This window comes from Heterocephalus glaber, unplaced genomic scaffold (assembly GCF_053883595.1).
Source record: "Heterocephalus glaber isolate CG9 unplaced genomic scaffold, H.glaber_assembly_v1.0 deba00001472, whole genome shotgun sequence".
Classification (NCBI taxonomy): Eukaryota; Metazoa; Chordata; class Mammalia; order Rodentia; family Bathyergidae; genus Heterocephalus; species Heterocephalus glaber.
In genome coordinates, this window is record NW_028258315.1 from 22336075 (window position 1) to 22358691 (window position 22617).

At 39.2% G+C, this 22617-nt stretch overlaps 1 long non-coding RNA gene across 1 annotated transcript; it reads right to left on the reverse strand.

Annotated features, from left to right (window-relative positions):
- Positions 1-751: 751 nt before the first annotated feature.
- LOC147826230 (uncharacterized) lies at positions 752-22554 on the reverse strand. Its single transcript, XR_015439235.1, has 3 exons — positions 21424-22554; positions 3403-3481; positions 752-2557 (listed from the first exon to the last, which is right to left on the reverse strand). It is a non-coding gene; the product is annotated as an uncharacterized LOC147826230 (long non-coding RNA).
- Positions 22555-22617: the final 63 nt, after the last annotated feature.

Sequence of the window (22617 nt, forward strand, 5' to 3'; positions counted from 1 at the left end):
TTGTAATATGCTTTCTATATCCTTTTAAATTCTGTAAAATCTGTGGTAATGTCTCCTAGATCTTAATATTGTAATTTTAAAAATGTATAATTGATATTGTGTAACAGGAAGAAAAGGTCTAAAAGACCAGGGTAATTGAGAGGGGTGGGGGGAGGAAAAAAAAGGAAGGGAAAAAATATGAGAAGAGGAAAAAAATGGAAATAAGGTCTTTGCAAATAGGGAAGGGTGGAGAAGGTGAAGGGAGGGCAAGGGGAGGGGAAAAAAAAATAAGAACCAAGAGACTCATGTAATGGTACAAGATCCCAATGATGAATGTAACTGTATTTTATACCTAAAATGTACCAATAAAATTAATGGGAAAAAAAAAACATGAATGTAAGAGAACATTTAGCCATGGCAACAGTGGTCTTTAAACATGCAAAATCACTGGGTAGTTAAAAAAAATACTGGTCCTGGATCCCTAAAACAGAGACTGGGACTGAATTGTTTTGGGATCTGACATGTAGAAGCTCCACCATGAGTCTAATGTACAGCAAAGTCTGATAACTATCAAGATATAGGATTCAGTAAGTCAAGAGAAGCGTTAATAGTAGTAGCATGATGACCTTTAGCAAATAGGGTGCTTTCCTGCCTTGAGAGTTGCAATCAGATTAATGCTCCTAAATATGAGTTTGTAACCATTCTATTTCTTAGTAGAAAATGAAGAAGTACAAAATTCAGCAAAATCCTTTTAATGGAGCATTTACAAGAATTTTCTATATTTTTAAAAAATTCAGTTCCGCAATTAGTTTATGCATTACGAAAAATTAGTTTTTGATTTTCCCTGATTTATCTAGCATTGCTTCGAAAATAGTCCAGAATATACTGTCATGTTTTTGTAATTTTTACTCCAGCAAAATGAGACAAGTAAGTGCAGAAATGAGACAAGAGTACAGCCAAGGGACAAATAAAGCCCTTAATTTGAAGCTCATAACAAAGTGTCTGTTTGAAATAAATGCTCAAAACTTGGAAATAAGGCAAAATGAGGACTGTGTTTTTAGAGTGTCAGAATATGACGTGACCTGGTCCTTTCATGGGGTCCTTAATCATGGCAAGCCAGTGTTTGACTTCTTATTTTGGAGAGCCAATATTTTGTGAAATTGCGTGTTAGTTCATGTTTCAGATTAAGGCCACTAGAAGTGCAAATTATTTCTGCCCAGTACAAAAAACAATCCCAAAGACTATGGGTTTATGAAGTTGGGCCCATTGCCTAGTTTGGGCTCTTACTTAGTAAATTTACCTCAGTGTAATTTTCTTGAGTGATTCAGTAACTACTTTTCTTCTTATTAATTTTTTTCCATATTTTCCTTTTCTCATATTTATTCCTTTCCCTTCTTTCCTTTCTCCTATGCCTCCCACTTCCCCTTCCCCTTTGGATCTTTTCTTCCTATTTCACATTATCTATTATACATTTTGATCTTTATTTACACTTTCAGTTTCTCACACCAGAGAAACTATTTGGTTACCAGATTTACTAGTTTCCTCAATAATGAACTAAATAAAAACTTTGACAGATGTTTATTTTTTGTTTGGGGAGCTTTAGGGGTTTTTTGTTTGATTGTTTGTTGTTTTGTTTTAGAAGACAGGATCTCTATGTAGTTCTGGTTGTCCTTGAACTCAATGTAAATCCCAGGTTGGCCTCAAACTCACCAGCAATCCTCCTGCCTCAGCCTCCCAAGTGCTGGGATTAAAGGTATGTGCCACTATGCCGGGCTTCATGTTTATATTTTTTTATGAACGCCAGAATTTTTTTTAAATGGACTCTGACAGTGGTGCTTTTTTAAAAAATCTCTTTTATCTCTATAGCCCTCTCAATTCTGTGTAAATATCAGCATTGTGTGACCCTAGTTACCCAGGGAGTTAAAATACCACAAAGAAGAGAAAGTTGAAGATATGATATAAACATGGTGATCTATTGAACCAGGGAGTCCCCATTTCCCTTCCTGTGAAGTCGTTCCCCTGCTTCCATGTTGAAAGGTGAAAGTTTTATGTCTAAAGCTCAGGCCTTCTCTGGGTCCAGGACAATGGAATGGGGTGGGGCTGGGCAGATAGGTTGATGAAAATCCACACAGGAAGTAGACTTCTATTCTTGTGACAGCAAACCTCCAGGTGTTCACTGAAGGCCAAAAGAGGCCAGTCATCCTGGTCACTCACTTTCAAGCAGCCACTGGCTCTTTTGGAAAGCGAGCACAGTCCCTGGAGCTCAATGCTGGCCTCTGCTGCTGGCAGCTTCAAGAACGGGAGGCAGCAGCACCTTGACCAGGCTTAGCAAGTGGAAGTCCAAGCTGTGGCTCATCCTGTCTCCAGCTACACCAACAGGGCCATTTTGTAAATTGGACATTTTTGCCAGAACTGGAATGGTTGGGGACGAAAACTCATTGACATCAACAGATGACTCATTTTGTCCATTTGAGTTTTAGCATCTCTTCTGTGGCGATGATTTCTGGTGGGCACTGGCACATTCTTCTACTGGCCTACGCCACCGAATGTGCAGTTCTGTCACAGCAGGCCTAGGAAACTAAAACACATGGGATGGTTTTATTTTGTTACTTTTTAGATATTCAATGCAAGTTTGAAATAGCAATATGAAAAAGTGCAAGACAAGACTTAAATGGGAAGGGCATCTGTGTGACAGGAAGTAGCTCTTCTCTCAGCAAAGCTCTTAGCCAAAGATTCATAAAGGGGAGCTGAGGCTTAGAGAAAGAACATGTTTAAAGGAAGGGACATTAAAATAAGACTTTTATAGAATTTTAAAACAAGGGAAAAATATCATAAAGCATTGACCAAGCTCAGAAGAAATGGCTGTCTACACTTTTAGAATACAGATTTTGGTGCCATTAATAGCCCAAGTTAATAGTGTAGGATTTGAATATGGATAAGACGCTTTTTAGACGTTTGAAGAAATTCTTTTTAACAGATGTAGAATTTTAAATATAAAAGAGAATATTCTTGGCACAGTTGTATAATATGAATTTTTCCCATTTTGGCATGTTAAACATAAGCAATATTTTAGGTGGGAAAATTAACAACTTAAATCAAAAGGAAGAGATGAGCATGAAGATTTAAAAGCATATTACAAAAAGCAAATTTTATTTTAAACCAGTCACAAAGACAAAATGTAAGATATATGTGCGTGTGGCTAGTAATGTCAGAAGGTAAGAAGCAAGAAGCAGTATTTTGGAAACGATGTCTATGTAAATAGGGAAAGGCAGAGGGGGTGAAGGGCACACAGGTAATGGGGAAAAAATAAAAATCAAGATACATCATGTACAGGTACAAACACCCAATGATAAATGTAAACATATTATATACCTAAAATGTACCAATAAAAGAATTTAAGAATAAAAAAAAAAAAAGATAAACCTGGGATTTAGCTCAGTGGTGCCATCGCCTGCCTCACAAGTGGAAGGTCCCGAGTTCGATCCGCAGTACCAAAAAAAACCTGTAAAAAATAAAGATAAGCAACAGTGCTCACTTCAGCAGCACATATACTAAAGATAAGCAACAGAGCATGAACAAAAGAAATAAATTAATTAAAACTCAGTGTTCTTACTCTGGTGCTCCACAGAGCCTGCAAGCTGGTACTCACAGTACTGCAGTCCCTGAGAGCTTTCTTCTCTTAAGCTACTCAATGCAAGATAAAAGGCTACCAAAGGATGGTCCTCAGCTGGACATGGAGAGTTGGACTCTTCCAAGTGCACAGAAAAGCCCAAAAAGGGGTTGGTTTAACAAACCAAGGCCACAGAAAAAGGAACTACAGTATTAGGCAGTGAACTGATTTAGTCATTTCTTTTCTCAAGGCAGAAAAACAGTGGTTAGAATATCATAAAAATGACCTAGAAAAAGCAGAAACATTAAATACATTCATCGAATTCAATCCCTATTGCTTAAAAAAATTATGGGTGTGTGAAATTTAAATGTGGGTCACTGAATAATTATAGCCAAAGAGGGATGGAGAAAGAAGGACAGAGAGGAAATGAAAATGAAAGAAATGAAAGAGTGAGAGAAGAGGAAGGAAGGAAAGAAGGAAGGAAGGAAGGAAAGAAGGACGGAAGGGGGAGAGAGAGATGCAGAGAGAGAGAGAGAGCAAGCTGATGCAAAAAAAGAATAATAAGATCTCTAAGTGAAGGTCTATGCATCTAGCTTCATCTTGTTATTTGTAAATGTAGGAGAGAGAAATGTCACATGGTTGGAAGTATAATTTCTTGAGGGCCAAAGTAAAATATTAAAAGATTTTCCCATTGCAAATAAGGCAATTAAAACTATTCAATTTGACAAAGCCCTGGACCCAGTTGAATCACGCCATAAATTCAGGAAGAAAAAAAGAGCAGCAAGGGAAATAGAGGAGCCTTTGGCAGAACTTTTTGATAGCTCAATAAGAAAAGAATAAAGGGAGCAATCATCTTTGAGTCACTAATGAGCATTCTTAGATTTTTCTAGTGAGAGAAAATCATTAAAAGAACTAGTTTTCCTAAATTCAAATGTTGAGGATGGGAATAAAGATTCACTCAAACCTATGCATTTGTGATTTACCTAAGAGAACTGGTCTAAACTGAGGGATTTAAAGGTCATTTTTATTCAGATTTCAAAAAGCACTTAATATTACAAGCAATTCATCTAGCAATAATAAAAGCTCATTGATGAACAAAGCACCCCAAGCCATCCTGGATGTGAGGACTAAAGACCCCATACTTCACAAGCTGATAGACAAGAACCAGTAGACATAAACAGACTTGCTTAAAAACTCCATTTGTTTACAGAAACATCTGTTTTGGTTTTTTTTCCTTTACACAGACTTTTCTCATAAGTATTAGTGTAATTACTACATTGTTCATGGTATGTGATGGAAACTCTGGTCTGTCTCCCTGACTCTACACATAGCTCTCTTTCCCACCACTCTTGCTGTAGTCCCTGAATGGAAACCCTGAGGTCCCTCTTACTATTTGTGATGCAGCAATTGCTACTTAACCTAACCAGGCACTTGGAGCAAAATGAGCCTTCGTACAATTTCTCCACAACAGACCTATCTCTGTTCTTCCCACACAGGGGTCTGTCTGCTGCCGGACATGGAAATGAGGGGTGTTTTCATGGGGATGGGGAGGATTTGATAAAAACAGACCACCTTGAGGGAAGCATAGGCAAGCACACGAATCCAGCCCAGATAATTTTGTCCAGCTGAAAGGGAATTAAAAGTAGGAACCTTAACAAGTGGACTAGGTGACATTAAGGAAATATGGAGCCAGGTCTCACTGATAATTTAATAAAGAAGTTGGACCATCCCAGAGGAAAGCATGTTTAATGGTCTCTCCCTTCAAAGCAGCATTGCCTTTCAAATGGAGACATCTGCAGTGGGCCAGGGGTGCGTGATCCTTTCTAGGGAGCAAAAACAGCTTAGGCGGGCTCCTGGAAAGCTGCTTCCTGCTCCAGGAGTCAAGGCCTTTGATGTTCTGATTCAAAGTCAAGGTCAGGCACTCTCTGTGAACATTTACTTCAGTATCATCCACTTCAAGGACTTCTGCTGATAATAACCTGAGAGGATGGTTGGAGCTCCTCAACGGAAATTTTAAATTTCTCTTATTTTTCACATTTTAGAAATGTTATGTGAAAGAGTAGAGGACTGAATTTTGCCTCTGGAACATGTGAAGCTGGTTCACTGCACACTGTTTTCCAGCTCAACCATGAAGTCTCAGGCAGGAGGGTTTATTTCTTATGCCTGAGGGGGGATTGAAAATATGAGAAATGTTTCAAGTTTTTAAATGGCTCTTCTCTCCATCTTCCTGGCCCAGAAGTAAATGGATTGTGCTGCCAAGAAGCATTGCAATTAATTCCCCATAACATATTCCTTGCTTCGAACACACTTGTCCCATCCTTTTTGCCACTTTCTGAAGCAGTTTGGAAGTCCTCTTTCATGACTGTCTCTGCAAGGAGTGATCAAAAATATAGTGAATGCCAGTGCCCAGTGCCATCCAATAGAAAGACAAGCTTCTGAAAACATGATGGTGTGTTTTCACCCACCTTATTCACCAGAACTGGCACTGTGCAACTTCTGCCTCTTCTCCAAAGTCAAAGTAAGTGGAAAAAGTAAATGGTTTGAATCATTTCAGCACATTGAGGCACCCGCAACAGCATAAGACACAAAAAAGGACTTCTAGAACTATAAAGTGATAAGAATGGGAAGTCAAAGCAAGGGGGAGTATTTTAAGGGGATTAATGGCAATGTATCTTTTACTGTAATAATTTTTAAAATTTAAATATTCACCATGTTTTTTGTCACATCCCATGTTGGCAGCAAGGGACAATAGAAGCCAAAGATTTAGGGTAAGCTGATCACCCCTGGCTCTAGGAAGCTGCCCAGGATTGACACAAATGTGCTGCACATAGCTCCCATGTACTGCAGCTGAAGGACCTTGCATAGAAACCAACCTGCCCTGGGCTATATGCCCTGGGGGCTACTGACAAGTAGGCTAAAACATGGAAGAACATCCCATCCACAGGGGACAGCAAGAGTCTTAGTTGCTGTCTTTTTCCCTAGGATACAATACCTGAAGCCTACAACCTAAAGGAGGAGAGGTTTATTAGGCTAATCGTGCCAGTCCCTGGTCAGCAGGCTTCAAGGCAGAGCAGCACGGTGGAAGGCTCTGGCAGAGGAAAGCTGCTCACATCATAGAGGCCAGGAAGAGAACAAAAGGAGGAACCAAGAGGGAGATATACCCTTCCAGTGATGAACCTCCTGCCAGGCCCTACCTCCTGACAGCATATTTAGTACTTTCAGTATAGGGGTCCTATTATGGCTTATAACTAGATGTCTCCCTAAGCCTCATGAACTCATGGGTGGAGCTTTTTGGAGGTGGCTGGATCATACATATATGAATGTGGATGAAGGGTGTGTGACTATGAATCAAGGGCATGATGATTGGATTATTCCACTGATTGTTTTACCATTATTCTGGGTATGGGTAATTGGAAGCCACACCCTGAGTGTGGATGGCACCAATCAATAGGCTTGTAGCCTAGGGACAGAAAGAAAGCAGGCTCCCTGCTTATTGTTTGTTATTTCCTGCCTCCTCTACCATGGACTGTTTCTTCTCTGCCATGCTGACCTTCGTTGAGTTCAGGCGATGAAGGACTGAAACCTCTATGAACTGTGAGCTAAAATAAACCTTTCCTCCTTTAACTTTAGGTGTCTGGTATTTTGTCCCAGCAATGAAAAAGTGACTAAGACAGCCCTGTGATCCAATCACTGTTCAAAGACATGAGGCTTTTGAAGGACACCTCACTTCTAAACCATTACAGGAACAAAGCCCAGCTATTCCAACCAGCTCCTCTCTTATCTCACGATGTTGCCTTCCCAAAACACTTCAGTTATTCTTGAGAATTTCAAGTGAGGAAGGCAGGAGTTCAAGGCCATACAGAGAAGTGTCCTGCAAGAAGGACTGCACACCTACCACCTTCACATCTATTTATTATTGAGAGCCACTGAAGGAGGATAGTTTATAACACACCACTCTTTCACAACATGTCACTACATTTGTAAATATGCAATTCATTCTTGAACTGACAGCAACAGTGAGCTAGCTATTTCATTTTTCAGTTTGATGGAAGCAAGAATACACATACATTAGTCCTACTAGATTAAATTATGTTGCAATAACCAAAAATCTCGAAGCCTCAGTAGCTTAAGCATAGCAAAGATTCGTTTTGGTTGGGTCTCTGTGTTGCTCTAAGAGTCTCCGTGTCAATAATTCTCCGTGTGGTAACTCAGATCTAGGATGACCTAGATGACAAAGTATGCATGTGTGTGTGTGTGTGTGTGTGTGTGTGTGTGCAAACCCAGTGCTTGCCTGAATATGGAAATATAATCTTAAAAATTACAGTTCTTGAAATAATTCAGAAATCCATTTTTTCCCTTTCCTAGGTATGGAAAGACTTCCCTCCCTTTAGTCTTAAACTTCTGCCAACATTGATCTAATCTCTCCTTTGCTATCAACGTTAATACAGTGACATTTTAAATCTAAGAGGAAAAGGGCGACTGAGTTGATTTACAAAGATGCCACATCAAGAAAAATGAGCGTTCCTGATCCTCCTGCTCCTCTCTCAATCCCTCCCTCTTCCTCTTCTCATTTTTCTTCAAACACAGGTAATTCCAGTGACTGGAGAGTCCCTGGTGAGATGACTTCCTCTAAGAATCTGTCCCAGCATAGACCGAATCAAATTTTGAGAGAGACAATGTATTTTCTAAGAGTTGTTCATCTTGTAAGCCTTCCCTTCTGGGCCACCCTTTGTCTTAGAGGTTCTTCTTTATTCTCAAGCAAAATTGTTATTTTTATAGCTTTACAGGGATGTTCTCCATGGAAAAATATGATGAATTAATGCACAGAAAGTAATGGTAACTGCCCAAGCCCCTCTTCTGGGCAGTAGTAATAAATGTTCATAAGAAGAGCCTAAGATGCTCCGGGACTCTGAGCTAGATGCTCAGCTCGAAGAACGTCAGCTAATGCTTACAATGGCAAAAGCAAGTGCTACTCTACGGTTGAGGAAGCTACACTTAGAGAGGGTTAGAAGATGGCTCAGTACCCAGTGGTAGTTTTCAGAATCGTAACCAGGCAAATCTGACTCCAAAACATGAACTTTTTACATTTAACATGAACAACTATTTTACTCAAAATATTTGGATTCCCAATAGGGGAAATCCACAGACTGCTTGGAGAGATTTATTTCCTTCCATGTGCTGTTGTCTTTTACTTTGTTTTTGTTTGGTAGAAGGTAAACATCTCAAATAACAAGAACACTATGTCTGCCAGAGGTCAGTTTGTCCTGAGTCCAATAGACTAGATATCAGAAGGAAACATAAAGACAACAGTGTCTTTACTTCTCTTGTCTATTTCTGTTTAAGCTGCTATAACAAAATACCTTAGACTAGGTACCTTATAAAAATCAGAAATTTATTTCTAATAATTTTAGAGGCTGGAAAGCCCAGAATTGAGAGGCTGTCAGACTTAATGTCTGTTGAAGCCCACTTAATGGTTCATAGATGGCACCTTCTTGCTGTGTCTTCACATGATGGAAGGAGCAAAAAAATCTCTCTCTCTCTCTCTCTCTCTCTCCCTCTGTCCCTCCTCCCTGTTTCTCTCCCTCTCTCACTGATTCCATTCATGAGGGCACCATCCCCATGACTTAATCACTTCCCACTTTGGAGCTTAGGATATAGACACATGAATTGAATTTGAGGAAAAACAAGCATTCAGCTTGAAGTACTTCTGAATTGTGAAACACAAATAAATTCCCCCCTAAATCACTGTAAAAAGTTAAATGATGGCACTCATGAATAAGACATTTGTATAAATCAAGTGTCATCCGAAGCAAGAACTACTAATAGTGCACAATATGCCTGTTTTGCCTCTGTGCTGCTGTCTCCTCTGGTTTCTTTCTTTCTTTTTTTTTTTTCTTAAGTTGTTTTACTGGTACATTTTAGGTATAGAATATGTTTACATTTGTCGTTGGGTGCTTGTACCTGTACATGATGTATCTTGGTTCTTATTTTTTCCCCATTACCTGTGCGCCCTTCACCCCCTCCACCTTTCCCTATTTACATAGACTTCATTTCTATTTTTTTTTCTTTTCCCATAATGTTTCCTTTCCCTTCTTTCCTTTACCCTTCCCCTCCCATCACCCCTACCCCTTTGGACTTTTCTTCCTATTTCACAATATCAATTATTCATTTTAATCATTTTAATCCTTATTTACACTTTCAGTTTCTCATACTAGACAAACTATTTGCTATTTACATATGTGTGTCCTATTTATTTTACTTAATAGTATGGCCTCAAAATGCATGCATTTAGCTATAAATGAGTCTAGTTTCTCATTCTTTATGGCTGAGTAGTACTCCATTTTATAAAAAAAAAAAACCCCACATCTTCTTTATCCAGTTTCCAGTTGATGGGCACTTGGGCTGTTTCCAAGCTTTAGCTATTACAAACTGTGCCACAATAAACATGGGTGCGCATATATTTCTGTGGTATGATTCTTTTAATTCTTTTGGGAAGATACCCAGCAGGGGAATAGCTGGGTCAAATGGGACCTCTAGTCCCAGTTCTTTGAGGTATCTCCATACTGATTTCCACAGTGGTTGCACCTTACCTATCACCATGCACTAAACTAAGAACAAAGTGGATTAAAGATCTAAATATTAAAACAGAAACACTAAACTTGCTGGAAGATAAGTTAGGTAGAACTCTTGAAGACACTGGCATAGGAAAAGACTTTATGAACAAAACCTCAGTAGCACAGGAACTTGCACAAAGAATCAACAACTGGGATCTCATCTTATTAAAAAGCTTCTGCACTGCAAAAGAAACCACCAACAGAACTCACAGACAACCTACAATGTGGGAAAAAATTTTTAGCAGCTGAACCTCAGACAAAGGACTACTATCTAGAATACATAAAGAACTGAAAAAAATCAGACCCCCCCAAGTTCAAAGACCCAATTCAAAAATGGGCATCTGAAATGAACAGACATTTCTCAGACAAAGAAGTAAAAGCAGCAAATAAATATATGAAAAAATGTTCAGCATCACTGGTCATTCAAGAGATGCAGATGAAAACAACACTGAGATTCCACCTCATCCCAGAAAGAATGGCTGCTATCAAGACATCAACCAATAACAAATGCTGGGGGGGGGGGCTGGGGGGAGAGAGGAACCCTTCTCCATTGCTAGTGGGAGTGTCTGCTTTGGTTTCTATGCCCAGCTATGAAACCAGTTGGGGCCCTGGTATGAGCTATGACAGCTGACAGCCAGGTAGGGTGCTCTCTCCACCATTTGTGCTTGCTTATAGACTTTGATTTGCTTTAAGAAAGCATCTTAGAAGGAATTCTAAGATCCGTGCAGGTATCTATTATGCAATTATCTTAATGTGACCTTGTAAGATCTTAAGAGATCTTACAAGATTTAAGAGATGCTATCTACTCTCCTGGGATCACAGTGCATGAACCCACAAAATAATAATAGTCGAAAGTATTAACAGGTCATTTCCAGAATACGATATTTCTTTTACATTATTAGATGGGGGGGGACATGTACATGAAATGTTTCTAGGTGAACAAAATGACAAAACACCTTAATTAAGACCTAGAAGCCAATTAGCCAGTGTGTGGAGCCAATTTGAAGAGGAGCCAAAGGAGAAAGATACACTCATAAGTCTTGCTCTTCAGAGGCACCGCTCTGTCTCCTCTCTCTTGTGGATCTTCTCATAGGAAATAGTAAAACCAAAAACCGTGAACTTCTTTGATTGCTCAGCTTCTTAAAGGAATTGGTGAAGAGTATACACTTAATTTTAAGTGTCTCTGTCCACTTGAGCTTCAGGGAGGAGTAGCCATATTTTACTAATGTTTACTCAAAGAATAAACACATCTAGAAGAATTGATCAAACCTGGGATCATCCCAGGTTTACAACTGAGAAAAGAAATGAAACTCAAAAGTGCTAAAAAGAAAAGAAAGAAAGAACAAGAAAACTCTGCTCAAGATCACACTACTATCACTCAGTGGGTGTGGGACCTACATTGAGGTTTCCAGCCTCTATGCCTCGTGCTTTTAAACTGGAATCCTGTTGTAGCACGGGGGGAAAGAACGTATGGTGACAAAAAGGAAGCTTGGTGTGGACCAGGTTGTGGAGAGATTGTTGCTGCTAACACACACACAGCCTACACATGGTCTTTGATTTTTCAATTCATTCCTTCATTTTCTAAAATTGATCCAGGACTTCAGAATAATTTTAGCTTTTGTATCCAATTCTCATAAAAATTCTTAAAATGTACATGGATCTTAGTAGTGAATATGCTAGCGAGTGAATAAATACAGTGGGAAATGAAGCAGGAAGAAGTGAGGCTTGCATTTTTTTTTTTTTTTTTTTTTAAATGCTGGCTCAATAATCTTGCCCTACAACTGAGCAGAGGTAGTCAGTCCCTCAGGGACAGTGGCTTTGAAGCGGACAGCGGGCTCGCCCCGCCCCCTCCAGGATCACGTGGAGCAGTTGTCAGCCAACTGGGCTTACCCTTCTACAGGGCCCCTTGCTGCATAGGAAGGGGGATGGGCAGAGGAAAACATGCTGTCTTGGCACTCCTGTAATGTGCAGAGCCACAGTAGATGAAAGGAGAAAATACAACTCCCAGTCCTGGAAAACAGAGAGCAGGACAAACGCCAAGCAAGGGATGCTCTCCTAGCCAAATAAACAAGTTTATTTGGTACATATGCTCTGCAGACTTCTGCTAGGTACAAGGGGAATCATTTCCTATTTACTGTCACTGTCTCAGCTGCTAACATCTTGCAAGGGAATTAATTACATGATTGAAATTCCTAGAAAATAGAATTGGGTTGGAGGCATCATTAATGGGGCCAACTGAGGACCAGGGTCCCAGCCCAGAGGAGGAAAGTTGAAGTCAAAAGGAATCCTGGGTTTTTCAGCCTACTCCTGAGCCACCAAGCCCTTCCTGTTTCTTCCTATGAATGGCTCCCAACACCAGCTGTCTTCCAGCATTTTGGACTCAAGCTACTTTTACATAATTAAAAATTATTGAAGACTCTCAAAGAGCTTTGGTTTATATGGCTTATATCAATGTACATTTAGCTTAGAAAACAAAACATTTTGGATACGTGTTATTTTAGGAATAATAGCAAATCCATTATACATTTAATAGGTATATTTATGAAGAATAAGTATGTTTTCTATAAAAGAATGGTGAGAAGGGTGATGTTTGTTTACATATCCTCAAATCTCTTTACTCTAGTGTTTTATAAGATAGTTCTACTCTCATACAGCCTGACCTTCAATATGCATGGGGAGTTGGTGGTAGGACCTCTGTGGATATCAAAATCTTCAGAAGCTCAGCTGATCCTCAAGTTCCTCCTATAAAATATTACAGTGTTTGCAGATAATTTATCTAGTACTCCTTTATACTGTGGATCACCTCTGGATGGCTGTTGTCTTCAGATGTCTTTAGCAATATCATGTGTCACGTAGCCTCTGAACTCCACGTGTGTTCATGGGATGATGAGAGTCAGAATGACAAATAATATATTGGTACTACTATAAAAACAGTTATACCCATGTACCCCTGAAAGAACTGCTGGAACCCACAAGTGTTCCTGAACCACACTGTGAGAACCATTGTCTGCAGTGTACCTCATACTGAAAGAGGTAATCATATACAAGCAGACATGTCTCCTTTTTTTTAGTTAACTACCAAAGTCAAAAATGCCTTAACCATCTTGAACACAAAAAGCATTTGGTTACTTTCCATTTTAAACATGTGTGACATCTGACTCCGTCATTTATCAAATGGATGGCAGTGAGAAAGCTTCTCACCTCTTGTGTTGTTTCCTAGCCAAAGGGTAGAAAGCACCTTTCACACTGGGCCCTTGTGTAGATGAGAGCACAAATCACCTGCCACAGTGGAGCACTTGGAAATAGCAGCATTATCACTAACATTGAAAACTCCAGAAGACTCAACCAAGGCCTATCTGAGAGGAAGATCCTAACAGCTAGCCAGTGACCTGTCTCTTACTGTAAGATATCTGCACATCTAAACCATGATTGAATCCTCCCTGTAAAACTAACTCAAGAAATTGTGGTGACATTTATCCCAAATCCAAAGTTGATGAGAATCCAGCTAATGACTGGGCACTAACCCCACGTCCTTTACCTCCTTGTTAGGATATTTATGGAGTCAGAGTAGCTAGCACTGATGATGTGTAGCTACAGAAAACAATCCTAGTCACACAATCCCCAGGAGACTGCATATCAAGTTGGAAATTAAAACCCAGTGTCCCCAGACCAGATGGCTTTGCTGTGCTGATGCTAGCCACATCCTCTATGTGTCACGTGACCATTTGTATCTGAATGTGGTACTACGGGGACATCAGAAGCTGTACCTGAGACCTACGAGAAACTTTAGCTATGTGGTTACTAATTGCACCAGGATCCTTTGCTAAAGCTAAGTGAATGTGATGCTGGCTGCCCCTCCTCTCTCACACAAGTTTTAATGTCCATCAAACCAAAGATTATTGATACCACTATGTAATATGAACACACTTTTTGATCTGATTCTGAGAAGACCATATGTAAGCCAGTCTTCTCCAGAATAAGAATTTTGTTAACTTTTGAGCCCCTCTGAACACCTAAAATCTTTTACCACTGTTAGAGTCCCAGAGATTTATAGCTAGAAAGTGCCTGCTAATCTACTCCAGCCTTGTCATTCATTAAATAAATTATTTTCTACCATTTTCCATGTGCTTTTCTATAATGAGATAAACAGCAATGAATAAGATAGATAGGTACGGAATTTAAACTATTAAAACAAAAGGAATCAAAATAATAAGAAATAATATTGCATAGTAGTAAGTGTCATAACTGTAATGAAAGAGCTGGGTGATCAATTTATTTTAGGGTCAGGGTAATGCAGAGAGGTCTTATAACTTGCTCAAAGCTACACATGGATAGTGAAAATTAAAATAGAACACAGAGCATGAATAGGTGGAGTTGGTATTTATTCGGAATACTGGATAGTGAAGATGGCTTTTTTTCTTATTATAAAATCAACAAAAATTATTTCCACTGCTGTTTTTCCTGTATGTTATTTACTTGACTATTTTCATAGGACCAGTTCACCAGGTAATTGACTCCTAATCCCTTAAAGTATGCCTTAAACTCTTTGTAAAAGAAAAAGTCATGATAGAAGTAAATATTTTATATCTTTGATATTATACAGTGTTACAATCATACCAGGGAAGAAAAGTCTTATACACAGTCTCTGTATACCCACAAAACCATCCCAGAAAATAAAACCTGTTATATACATAATTGACTCCAAAAAGAATGAAATTTGTCCTTAGTATCTCACACAATTAATTCTTTCCTTTCCTAATCCCATCTCCCTCAGCTGTTCAAGTTTCTATCCGGAACACTTTTTATTATTTTTAATCTTTTATGGTTGTATAACATTACTGAAAATTGCACAGTTGGCTGAGTGAAATTTCACAAACCAAACATTCCCACCTAACTGGCACTTAGATTATAAAACAGAGTCCAGCACCACAGAACACTGCTTTGTGCTTTCTTCTGTAAAATACCCCTCACCAATGGTAAACAATATCTAGCTATTAACTGCATAGATTGCCTCTTTTGTGATTTGTATAAAGGGAATCATATAGCATGTACTCTTTTGTGTCTGACTTCTTAAGCTCGACATTTTATTAGTGACATTTGTTTATATTGTTCCATAACTGTGGATTGTTTATTTCCATTATGGTAAACATGAATCTCTTTGAGTGACCATGTCCCCATTTATTCATCCATTCTATTGTTGATGGATATTTGAATAGCTTCCTGTTTGAGGCTACTACAAATAGCACTGCTATGAACACTCTTATTTATGTCTCTTGGTGAACATATGTACATATTTAGTTGTGTATGTGTGTATGTGTTTGAAACATAATGTATACTTGTGTTTTTCCTTAGTAAATGCTGTCAAAACTTTCCAAAGTGGTCATTCTAATTTATACTTTCACCAGGAGACTATGAGACTTCCAGAAAATTTTATTTATTTTCTATTAAAATTGGAGGATCTTATTTACTATTTTCTCAGGGCCATGTTCTCCACAGTTGAGTTTCATAAGCAACTCAGCAGTTCTAATGGCTGTGATACCCTTCATGCTTATTATTCAAGGGGTACTGATGTCCTAACACAGAGTTCCTGGATTTTTGACATGTCTTAACCTAACAAAGAGTCTCAAATTATTAGATATCAAATATTAATAACCAAGTACAAACTTCGGGGAACCAGCAGAAAAAAAAAGAACAAAAGAAGCCCTAAATTAGTAGAAAGAAGAAAATAATAAAGAGCAGAACAGACATAAATGGATGCTAGGCAATCATTACAAAATATCATCAACTATAAGAGTTAGGTTTTTAAAAAGATAAATAAAATGAAGGCACACTTAGCAAAATTAAGGGAAAAGAGACAAAACTCAAATAAAATCAGAAATGAACAAGGACATTTAACAACCGATAGCAGATGAAAAGGGTCCTAAGAGACATACATAACCAATAACACAATGGATAATCCAGAAGAAATTGGTAAATTTAAAATACGTAAGACACACCAAGTCAGAATTGTAAATAAATGGAAAATTGAACCTACAAATACTAAATAAGAGATTGAATCAGTAATAAAAAGTTTCTTATCAAAGAAAAGCCCAGGCCTTGATGATTTTGGTGCCAAATTAAATCAAGCTTTTGAAGAACTAATGATTCTGGACAGAGATGTTTTATGTCGCAGATGAGTCAGAGCTGGGTAGGGCAAGATTTCATCCTGCTACTCGGAGTGAAAGTTCCAAGTTATGAATTCTTTACTTCTGGAATTTCCCATTTAATAGTTTTGAACTGCAACTGACTGCAAGTAGCTGAAAGAGCCAAAAGCAAAATTGAGAATAAGGGAAGGGCTTCCCAGAATCAAATTACAAAAAAGTAGAAGTGATTGGTTCTTTGCAGTGATGGGCAAAGACCTCAAAGACATGCCTCAGTTTCTCTCGCTTTTACAATGGGGAGAGCTGGTTGGTGGTCGAAGTGATGACCCACATCAGGAAGGAGGAAAGGGCCCAAGAGAAGAAAAAGCAGTGTTCAGGGAATTTGCTTGGTGGCATTTCTTGTCGTTAGTTTCTGAGCCCTTGCTTTCCAACTCTGTGGCTCCCCTCCCTGGTGGTACCACTGTTCATTCCTCTTTCCTTCCCCACTTGCCTTTGAGCTGTGCATTTCTACTTACGTAGCCCTTCTGTTGTGAGTGTGCTTTTCCTGGAGAGCAGCAGCTCAATTCCAGAGGAAAACACTCGTAAGTCAGACAAAATGCACACGGCATCCCTTGAGGTTATTTATGCTCTCCAACAGCCCCAACACAATCAAGCAAAGTCTCCCTTGATACTAAAAACTTATTAAAAGAATTAATCATTAGACAATTAGTAAATGCCTGTCAATTAACAGAGTCTTGAAACAGGATTGAGGCAGCAATGGAAATGGTCCAGGTATCTCAGAGGAGGAGTAGAAAGATTATGAATCCTGCAGATAATCCTTGGCCTGTGTTTCTTCTTTTGAATAATTCAGTATAATCCCCCTATTTCACAACTCTTCATTTAATCATATCTTCAAAATCCCTTTTGCACATAATGTATCATTCACAAATTCCCAACATTTTGAAATGTAAATTATGAACCCCAATATAAAATCTGGCCAAGGAACCCCCCCATCACTCTGCCCCCAGAAGCACTTTTATTTAAAAACACTCCTTTTCCAAAGTGATTTTTTAAAGAAGACAAAATATATTTGTTGGAAGTCTGCTCTGCAGCAGTCACTGCCCTGCCTGTTCAGAGTGAGCATCTAGCAGGGCACACATACAATCTTTTGGACACAAATGTACAAATAGTGTCATACCCAACCCACTCATCTGCTTCCCTTCCCATTGCGAGGGACTCAGGTGACTGTTCCTCAGCCATTGTGCATAACCATTAGCCAATGATGATATGGTTCTTACCCTTGCAGGAAAGTTCATCAATTTATCACAAATGGGCTTCCCTGCTCCAATATAGTTCTACCCCAATACCATCATTCCTTTGTGGATCTTCTAGGATTGTTGACAAGATATTGGTCCATGGTGACTGAGAGAAATCTCCCATCAAGACACTAGCTTTGACACTCTTCCTTTTTCCATCTGAGATGGAAACTTCTCTCTACACATACTATCTTAGCTCCTACAGAAGGGAGTTTGAAACATTACAACTCTTTTCAGAAGGCTTTAGAAATTTTCAGTGGCTCACAACCCCAGTAATAGGGCAACCCTTGATAAATCTTTCTGAGTTAACATATTTCAATTATTGACTTTTACTTTGCTTCTGAGTTCCATATTCTGCCATTCAAGTAGTGCTTTGGGGTTGACTCTGTCCAGCTCCCCAGACTCCTCAATCTCTTCCGAACAGTCATCATTAGCTCTTCACCCTTGTAGAGGCTACTTCTACTGCTTCTTATGCTGCTCTGTTCTAGCCTCAAACATTTGCCTCTCTTTTGCGCACATTATTTTCTCCTGAATATCTATCCAAGGAAATTTTGGATTTCCTTTATTTTCTACCCCTGGAGCTAATACTACTAATAATTTCCCCTTTGTTTAAGGTTCTTCCTTAGTGTTTGAAAATTCCTAGCATGAGTAGCATCTCTTTTTGCTACAACTTTATCTGAAATATCTTACTTTACTTTGCTAGTGTCTTATTCTTTTCAGACAGCTTGACTAGAATGTATAACCTATTCCTTAGACAAAATATTTTAATTTTTCTAAAACACATAGGACTAGAACTATTTGTTATACCCTTCTTCCTTTAATTTGTATCTTATCTTTTCCCTGGCCATTTGTTTTCCTGATGTATTCCCCCAAGATCTGTTTTGGGCATTTCTCATAATGAAAAATATCAGTAAGTTTTAGGAATATCAAAAGAAATCAACTGTTCATAAAATCATGTTCACTGTCATTCTCTGTATTTGATAATCCCACTAAAAATAAAAATACAATCAGGATATTCAGTTAAATGTGACTTTTAGATATACAACGAATACTTTTTTTATGACTGTCTTATCCAGTCCATGTCAATGTAGTCTCTGAAATCTGAAAAACAGGTCAAGGATTATTAACTGACAAATCCAACACCAAATCCAAACCTCATAAGCAGGGAGGTGGGGCAACTTAGGGGACCAAAGCATATGATTTCCAAGTAAGGCCCTTTTCATTTGTTGCTCTTGACTTGAAGTCAGTTCAATGTAAATCCAAAAACAAAGGATAATTTGGGAGAGCTCACTTAGCACTGCCTACCTAGCCCTGGCACTCAAAATTAAATTCACATTCTGTAATCTTTATGGAACTTGGCTATCACTTCTGTTTTGAGAGGAAAAAAATGTGAAGAATTTGAAAAAACAAACATTGATACTAGAGCTTCACCTGCTTCAAAACAAGTCTCCTCTGTTTTCTTCCCAGCATGTTCCACAAGATCAGCCATTCTATGCCAAAGATCCCAAGGTCGGCTCCAGCAGCCCACACAGAGGGGGTGCACCATCATGCAGCTAAGATGTCTGGGCTCATTTCTCGTATCTTGGCTAAACCAACATCATCACAAAGCCTTGCCATGATGCTTGCTAAGGCCCTAGGGTCTGTGCATCTGCTTGGGTTCTTTGGGTTTCCATGTGGTTCTTAAGGACCACATGGAAACAGACAGCCACCTGTGAACCCAGCTGTCCCAAGTTGTAATCAGCACTCAAGTAAATACAGAATGATTGGCCAGGCTCCAGCGCTCAGTCACTCTACATCCCTAAAAGTCCAAATGGATGAAATGCAAAAGCCAACTTTACTGCAAACCATCAAGATTTAACTTTACACAGCCTGATTCCCACAAAACTTTTAACCTCCAAATTTTACTGTGCTTCCTAAATTTAATCTTTTTCTACTTCCCAGGGTTCTCAAAATGGACTAAATATGGAGTTATAAAGAGGCTCACCCAGCAAATAATTGATAAACGACTGAGAAATAAATCAAAAGAGTAAGGCAGCTATAGCTCAGTGAAAGCCTGGTAGGCCTGATAATCATGTGTTTTTACACTTCCCCAGAATTTTCCACCTCATGTCACCCCACCCTAAGCATACCCTGTTTTAGGAACAGACAAGCTAACATTTATCCTTGATTCACTCTAGTCTGTAAAACCATAACAACTCCCCAAATGTCTCATGTTCACAGATGGGGCCTGGTCAGAAGAGGTGGATGGGTAACTGGGGTGATGACTCAGAAGGGTGCATTCTGTTCTCTGGCTGCTCTCCCGTCTCTGAGACATCATGCGGTGAACACCTTTCCTCTGCCATGCCATTTCTGCCTTGGATCCAGCAAACATGGACTGAGTCTGCTGAAACTGCGAGCCTAATAAACCTCTCCTCCTTTAAGGTGTGGGTTTTGGGTATTTTGTCTCAGCAATGGGAAAGTAGCTAATACAGTGTTGGTCTGTTTGTTTGTTTGTTTGTTTGTAAAACAAAATAGAGATTGATATTTGAAAAGTTAAATCCACCAAATAAAAAAATATACACAAAACCTGTTGTTCACCATCTACACAGTTACCTTTAGAGGGAGGAATGAAGGGCAGAACAAGAAACCAAAGTGCACTGGAAGACAGAGAGGAAGAGACATGTAACACCATCCGACATGTTTATGGCACAGTTATGAGATACTGATGGACCGTGCTGGAATACAGGAAACTCTCCAATTCTGTTGTAATTATTATTATCATTTATTCGGTTTTTGATCATTATCAGTTTAATATTACTGAATCAGTTGAAAAGTGGAAAGCTTGGATTGAGCGGCAGAGAAACGAGTTGCAATCTTGAAAGACAGAATCAAAGGTTGACTGTCCCAGCGAGTAGCAAAAAGTAGGACAGGGCTTTATATCTCTGCCTTAATTTTATAGTCTCCCTTATGACCCTAAAACTTTAGGTCAGATCCCTGTTCAGGACTGCACACAAGCATGTTAACCATTTAAGGAGTAGTACAAGGTTGATTAGCCCTACATTGACCTATCCGATTTATCCCTCTTCATGACTGAAAATGCCAAGAGTCGCTAAAGTCATTTTCAGGACTTGCAGGGACACTCAACTGCCAGCTTTTATCTCATCCAGTTCCAGACCCCTAGAGTCTCTAGTCATTGTCTGAAACCTGCAGCCACACTGAGTTCCAGGAAAAGCAGAGCCTGGTGGATGACCCCAGGATGAGGTCACCCCCAAGCAGCAACAATTACTGCATGATGGAATAGAGGCTGCACCCCTAAGAAAGAGGCCCTCATCTCAGGACAGGAACTGAAATGCCTGGTCAGGCAATGATGGTTATCCCAGAACCTCACAGAATGAGTCCTGAGATACCATCAACCAAACTATAATGTGACCTGGTTCACCTAAAATTGCTAGCTGTGTAAATTTTCCAGCTATGCAAATCTCCAAGCCTTGCCTTTGTTTCCCTTTTCTCTAAAACTGTAAAGTCAGTTCCTCAAAGATATACCTTGAGCCACTCTGTCTCGCCATGCAGGTCAAAGTTCCTTTCTTTCCTTTCACCACTGTTCTCCTCCTTGATTGGTATTTGGAGGCATGTAGCCTAACCTGGTCTTTTGGAACTCCCAGAGTCAGGACTTCTGCCCCAACACTCCAGTAGCAATCATCAGGAAACTCATATCCAGTACATAGACTTTCTTTCTTCTCTTGCACTGTCAGAGCAAAAGACTGCAAAAGCATAACTGCTCACAATAAAACAGTAATGGTACTTACCTTGGCAAGTGAAATATGGGTTATATCAGTGGCTGTTTTCAGGAAGTATTCCAAGACTCCCCAAAAATTCAGTGACCAAGTCCCCATACTTTGATTGTCCTTTGCTAGAAGTGAAGGTCCTGTGGGAATTCACATAAGGACTGGATTCTCACCTTGCAGTTTGATCTGAGTTTGAAAAGGCATAAATGAAAAGGCAAGAAGGCAAACACAGGAAAGAAAGGAGTCAGATGTCAGGGGACAGGGGTCAGGAGAGCAAGAGCTGCTGGGAGCCTAATCTCTGTTCGGGAGCTTGCTTCTCTAAAGATTTATGAGGGGCAGAAAGTGGTTTGCAGTGGCTATGATCTAACCTGCTTTGAATTTGCATTCAGAAATAAAATACTGTCGATTGAAATGGAATCTGGCCAACAGAGAAAATGAGGCTCCTAAAGGTCGAAATATAGAAGGAATCAAAACAACCACACTCTGCCCCTGAAAAAATTGACATGGTTTTTAATCCCACTTTAAAAGGTTTCCTTTTCTCACCTTCACTAAAGCATTTTCCCTCATCCCATTGATTCTATCAAACTGCTTTACTTTATCCCATCTCAGGACTGACAGTAGATAACTACACAGTATCTATACCAAACTTTAAAAAAAACCCACAGCAAATAAATTACTTCTTAAAGGAAATAACTCATTACTAATGTAACATCACAGCTTAATTTAAAAAATAATTGGTCATTTGATTTTAGTCCCAACACTCCTGGCACTCAGATTCCACTTCCACGCAAAGAGTGAATATAATCAGTGATTTCTACAGCTGAGATTTAAACTCTTAAAGTTGAACACATGTATATGACTTGTTTTGTATTTACTCTTTCTCAATAGTTCCAGTCTTTGAGAAGTAGAAAACAGTGGACAAGATCCTGGAAACATCATCCTCCCAGTTCTTACTGAGACAAGGACAGTGACACGTATCCCATTTCCTAAGGGTCCTCATGGATATCTCTATCTCTATCAGCTACCTCTGCCAACTCATCCTAAACAAACCTACCCTCAGAGTCCCTTGTTTACTGCGCTTATAGTGAACTTGAATTATATAGCTGAGTTCTACAGTCTACCCAGAGACAATCTAAAAAGGATACAGATGAACACTTCATACACTCTGAGTCTGAAATGATAGTCAAACAGTTTGAAATCAGATTTCTAAGGCTA